Raw genomic sequence first — 6,261 nt, 5'->3', positions numbered from 1 at the left:
ACGATCTCAAAAAAAGTAAAAATTATCAAAAATCGAGCTTGTTACATACCTTAATCAAGCTTCAACAATGGCCGAATACCCTAAGCTTTATTTCTATTCTTTCTTTTTGCTATTCGGTCATAGGAAAAAAGATGAACAAATGGATTTTAATTTTATGTTTTATATTGTTATAACTTATTAATCTTTTACATATATAACGTTTATAATAAAATTTTAAACCATTATAATTCATGGTTATAACTGTCCATCACTTTAACAATGGTTATATTGTCATTATAAATACCTCAAATTAAAAAGACAACAACAATTCGGCCCTTTCACATTCAACCATCAAATTTTCATTATAAGCGATTAAGCCCTTTTATTAAATCGGGCAATTAAACGACAAAATTAAAACACTAAAATTTCACACATATTAATTCAAACATAATAAACACAGAAAATAATTTTTTTTAATTTTTTTGACTCGGATTCATGGTCCCGAAACCACCGTTCCAAATAGTGTCTAAATCGGGCTGTTACAACTCTCCCCATTAGGGATTTTCGTCCCCAAAAATCTTACTAGTGAATAGGTTCGGATAACGTTCTTTTATTGCATCCTCTAGCTCCCACGTTGCCTCTTCAACTCCGTGTTTATGCCATAGTACTTTCACTAACGGAATTTTCTTATTTCGCAATTCTTTAACTTCGCGAGCCAGAATACGAATTGGTTCTTCCTCATATGTCATATCAGTCTTAATCTCGATCTCTGGCGTGTGACAACCCTATTCTGACCCTAGTCGGGAAGTGGTTTCGGGACCGTTAAACCGAGTCGCAGAAAAAAAAATTTTGAATATAATATTTTATGTCTAAAATATGTGATCATGCATGTGTGAAATTTGAATGCTTTGATTTTTATTAATTTGAATGTGTTTCTAAATAAAAAGGACTTATGTGAGAAGCTTTGAATATATGTGTGGCTTATTTTAAGTGATTAATTATTGAATGATGCAAATAAGTGGGTTTGCATGTCAAATTGCCACTTTTAATGTTAGTGGCCGGCCATGATGGTTTTGGTGAGTAAAATAAGCATATTTTATATGTATAATAATGAATTGATATTTTTTTTAAGTAGTTTATTGATATATTTATTATTATATAGTTATTGATAAAAATAAAATAAGAATGGGAGAAGAAAACAAGAACTCATCTTTGTTTCTTCACCTAGCCGAATTTCATAAAAAGAAGAAGAGTGAAGGATGGTTTTGGGGACCATTCGGTCAATTGGAGGCAAATTTGAAGGTAATTTGATGTGGTTTTGTAAATTGTTGATGAATTTGTGTTTCTCTTTTTTCTAGCTTAAACCCACTTGATAAATTTAATTTTTATGAGGCATTTTAGATTCGGCCTTAGTGAAAATGAGTGAGGAAATTTGAGTTGAGGATAGAAGATAGTAAACGAATGTTCAATGGACAATTTGATACCAAAATTCATATGTTTATGAGCTTGTTTTTGAAAAGTATGTTACATGTGAGTGATTAGTTCATGAAGGGATTTTCGGTTATGTTGTTTTGTATGAGTAATGGATTGTTGAGTTCATGCTATTATGAATAAAATTGATTAAGAGAGGCTTGAGATAATTAAATATGCATGTTGGTGGTAAGATGAGCATTCGGTTTTTATCATGGAAGCATAGGGAGCTTGTTAAAAGTTGAATTTTAGAAAAGTTAAATGTGTGTGTGCTTGTGCTAGTGCCGAATGTGCCTAGGGTGATTTAGCATTGAGTTTGGTGTTATATGAATTGAGTTTTATGGTTTTGGATTTTTAAGTGTTGTTAAATACTTTGAATAATAATATATATAAGTGGCTTTGATATGTGAAATTCGGCCAAGTGGTTATAAGCATGATTTTAGAAATTCAATGATATTCGGCCGATTTGAATAATTCATGGCACCCCAAGCAAATTAGTTTTAGATGTTAATAAATATTGAAATTATTTAAGCATATTACCGAATGTGATTTTAGTTAATGATTCGGTTATGAGTGCTGATTTGTTTTCTAATTAGCCGAATGTGTATATGTATACTATGAGGTGGTTTAGCTTAAAGAAAATTAAGGTGCTCGGAATGTGATTGTCGTGGATAGTTTAAGTAATGAAATTTAATTTCTGTTATGTAAAGTGATGACATTGCTGTTTGCAAATTTGAAGTTAAAAATTGTTGATTGAGCATCAAGAGCTTATGGGGACAAACTCAGATCGAGGAAAAAAAACGAAGGTAGTTGTGTAGTCGATATAGCCATACGATAACTTTTGAGGTAAGCTCTTAAACGATTAAGTTGAATTTATGTGTGTAAATATTAAATGAATATAGAATAAAGTTTTAGTATATGTGATATATAAATATATATACTTTCGAATGATTAGTAATGTTCATAATATGAGCCGAAAATGACTAACTTACTCGATTGAATTGTGCATGGAAATGAGGTATATGCTAAAAGAGTTTTAGAGAATGATATATGATCTTTGTGTTTCGGTTAAGTAATGGTAAATAGAATGAGTATGAATTTAGTGAGGACTTTGTGTGATAGCCAAATGTCTTATGAACTAATATGTGTGAATGGTATTTTGAATACATAAGATAAGATGGAATAACTGAAAGTATCATGAGTTAAGACTCGAATAAATTACTATGAATTTCTTGTAAATGCCGAATAGTGATTACATTTGGCTATGAAATTATGCTTCAAATTCTTGAATGTATTTGAAATCAATATAAGGAAATGGTATTTTAATAAATTATGTGATGAAATTACCGAATAAATTCTGAGATGAATTGTGGATTAATGTTAACAAGTAAGTGAAACTACTAATGTGATTAGGAAATTGAAGAAGGGAAATTGAGATCTTAGTAAGTTCTTAAGTGTTTGAACTTTTGGAAATTTAAGAGTAAATTGTAATAGATCTGCTTGGGACAGCAGCAATAGCGTGATTTTAGAAAATCACCATAAATTGTTGGAGTTGAGTTAGAGGCTAAAAAAATTATGTAATTAAAGCTTAATGACTCTAGTTTCAAATGAAATCAACGAGAACATATTTTGAATTCTTTACAATGAGAAATTTGATTCGAAGTGAAGAGTGGTCAGATTAGTCAAACAGTGAAACAGAGGAAAATTTAAGAAAAATCTGGTATTGATTGGCCAAACCAAAAATTATGAAAATTTTATGGATGAAAGATATATGAGTCTATTTTCAGGGAAAATTTACGGAACTTGATTTGGAGTTTCATAGCTCTAGTTACAAATAATTTAATGACTGTTGCTCAGGAAGACAGCTTGTAGTGAATTTGTGATTATGTTGTAAACATTGATAAAACTGTTTGAGTTGCTTATAAGATATTGATTAAAACCATATGTGAATTTTGAATTGTGACGTTAGGAAATGATATATAAGTGATTTTGATATAATGAAATTGATGTACAAGATATGTATATGTGGTGAGGCCGAAATGGCTAATATTAAATGTGTGCAAGTTATCTGAAGGGACTTTATGAAAATGTGTGCTATCTTATTTGTATAGTGAGGCTGAATGGTTACTTAGAAATGTAATATGGCTGAGTGGTTATTTAAATGAAAGCAAAGTATATGATGTATTAGCAAGTAATGATAAAAGCATTATCTTATATATGTGCTTGTGTATGTGGTACGACCGAATGGGCAAGTGTGAAATGTACATATGTTTATGTGTATATAATGGGGTCGAATGACCAATTGTGAAAAGTGGGTATTGTTAGATATTTGATGAGGCCAAAGATAGTAAAAAGTATATAAAATAAATTGTGCTGAGATTGTATCTGGGCTTAAAGACCCACAGGCTATATGCTGAAATTATATCCGGGTTAAATCCCGCAGGCTTTGTGCTGGTAATTTATCCGGGTTAAATCCCGCAGGCTTTGTGCTGGTAATATATCCGGGTTAAATCTCGCAGGCTTCGTGCTGGTATTATATCCGGGTTAAATCCCGCAGGCCTAGTGCTGGTATTATATCTAAGTTTAAAGTCCCGTAGGCTTCGTGCTGGTGTTATGTTTGGGTTTTATACCTCGCAGGTCAAGTGTTAGTGAAATTGATAAAGTATATGACTACGAGATCCTATGCTAAGATGATAATTTGAACTCATATTACACATTAAGTGATTCAGGTATGTGATATATATATATATATATATATATTATATGTGAGATTGATCTGACGGGAATTAAGAATGTGTAATGAGAAGCATATGAAAAGATGTTGTAAATTCATATGTATATTTTTATATGTGTGTATTCAGTTATTATGCAAAGTTACAAGATAGTTTTCGATATGCTATTTAACTATAAATGTTGAAAGTAAGTGTGGGTAAGAAATGATACACTAGTGAAATTTGAAAGAATTAAAGTTAATCCTAAGCTTGTAAATACTATGTTTATATGAGTTTGAGTATAAACAGAGTAAAATGATATGTGTTTGTGCATAATCACCAAATAGTATTGTACTCGAAAAGTGTTATGTGATTTGAACATTTGGTTTGTTTTTAAGTTCAACTGCTTAAATTGCTTAAGACTTACTAAGCTTATGAAAGCTTACTTTGAATGTTATGTTTCTCTGTTTATTTTTGTAGATCGTTGACTCTTACTATTAGCTCGGGGATCGTCAGCACTTCGTCACACTATCTACTATTGTAGTAATCATGTGATTTGGACTTAGCTTATGGCATGTTAGGATAGACTATAAATAGAATGATATTTTGACTATTGTATATAAGCCATGCGAATATGGCATCTTATGGAAGTTTACTTTTATAAGTTTTAACTTCGATCTTTGTTTGTGTCTATTAGTTATATAAATAAATGATCTTTTATTTAAGAAAAGGTTCAAAATTTTTCTGTTCTGATCTGATTCCTAATTTCTGGTAACGTCTCGTCCTATTCCGACGACGGTTACGGGATAGGGGTGTTACATGGCGGATTAATCACATGTGAGGGATCAGATTTATATCTACAAAGCATTGAAACATGGAATACATTATGAATCTTTTCTAACTCAGGTGGAAACAATAGTCTATACACAACCGGCCTGATACACTCAATAATCTCATACAGCCCAATAAATCTCGGATTCAATTTGCCTTTACGACCGAATTTGAGTATTTTCTTCCATAGCGAGACTTTCAAAAAGACTTTGTCACCTATCTGAAACTCTATATCTTTTTGTTTCAAGTTAGCATACGATTTCTGACGATCTGACGTTGTTTACAAACTTTCGCAAATCACTTTCACTTTTTGTTTAGTCTCTCTAATCAAATCGACCCTGTGTAACTTATTTTCACTAAGCTCGGTCCAATAAAATGGTGTACGACATTTATGACCGTACAAAGCATCGTAAGGTGCCATTGTGATACTCGATTGAAAGCTTTTATTGTACACAAATTCAATCAGAGATAAGTATCGTTTCGACATGCCTTCGAACTCGAGAATGCAACATCTCAACATATCCTCAAGTATCTGAATGATTCGTTCAGACTGACCACCTATTTGCGGATGGAAAGCAATGCTGAAATGTAATTTTGTACCTAGAGCATCTTGTAGTTTCTTCCAAAACCGCGATGTAAACCTCAGATCTCTATTCGAAACAATAGAAATAGGTACTCCATGTAATCTCACAATCTGAGAAACATACAATTCAGCTAGCTTATCAAGTGAGTAATTTGTACGAACTGGAACAAAATGAGCCGATTTAGTCAATCTATCCACAATAACCCAAATTGTATCTTTCTTGCTCGGTGTCAACAGAAAACCGGATACAAAATCCATCATGACTCTGTCCTATTTCCATTCTGGTATCATGATCGGCTGAAGTAATCCAAAAGGTACCTGATGCTCGGCTTTTACTTGCTGATAGACTAAACATTTCGAAACAAAGTTAGAAATGTCTCGTTTCATACCATGCCACTAGTAAAGCTATTTCAGATTATTATACATTTTCGTACTACCTAGGTGAACAGATAATCGACTATTATGAGCTTCATTCAAAATCATCTGAATCAACTCTGGATTTCTCGGAACATATATTCGGTTTCTGAACCTCAGACAACCCTTAGTATCAACTTGAAACTCTAAATCAACATTCGAATCACATTGAGTCTATTTTTCTAACAATTAATTATCAACTTTCTGAGCATCACAAATCTATTGAATATATAATGGTCTTGCTTTTAACTCAGCTGTAATCGAACCATCATC

This window comes from Gossypium arboreum, chromosome 9 (assembly GCF_025698485.1).
Source record: "Gossypium arboreum isolate Shixiya-1 chromosome 9, ASM2569848v2, whole genome shotgun sequence".
Lineage (NCBI taxonomy): Eukaryota > Viridiplantae > Streptophyta > Magnoliopsida > Malvales > Malvaceae > Gossypium > Gossypium arboreum.
This window is presented reverse-complemented; position numbering follows the sequence as displayed.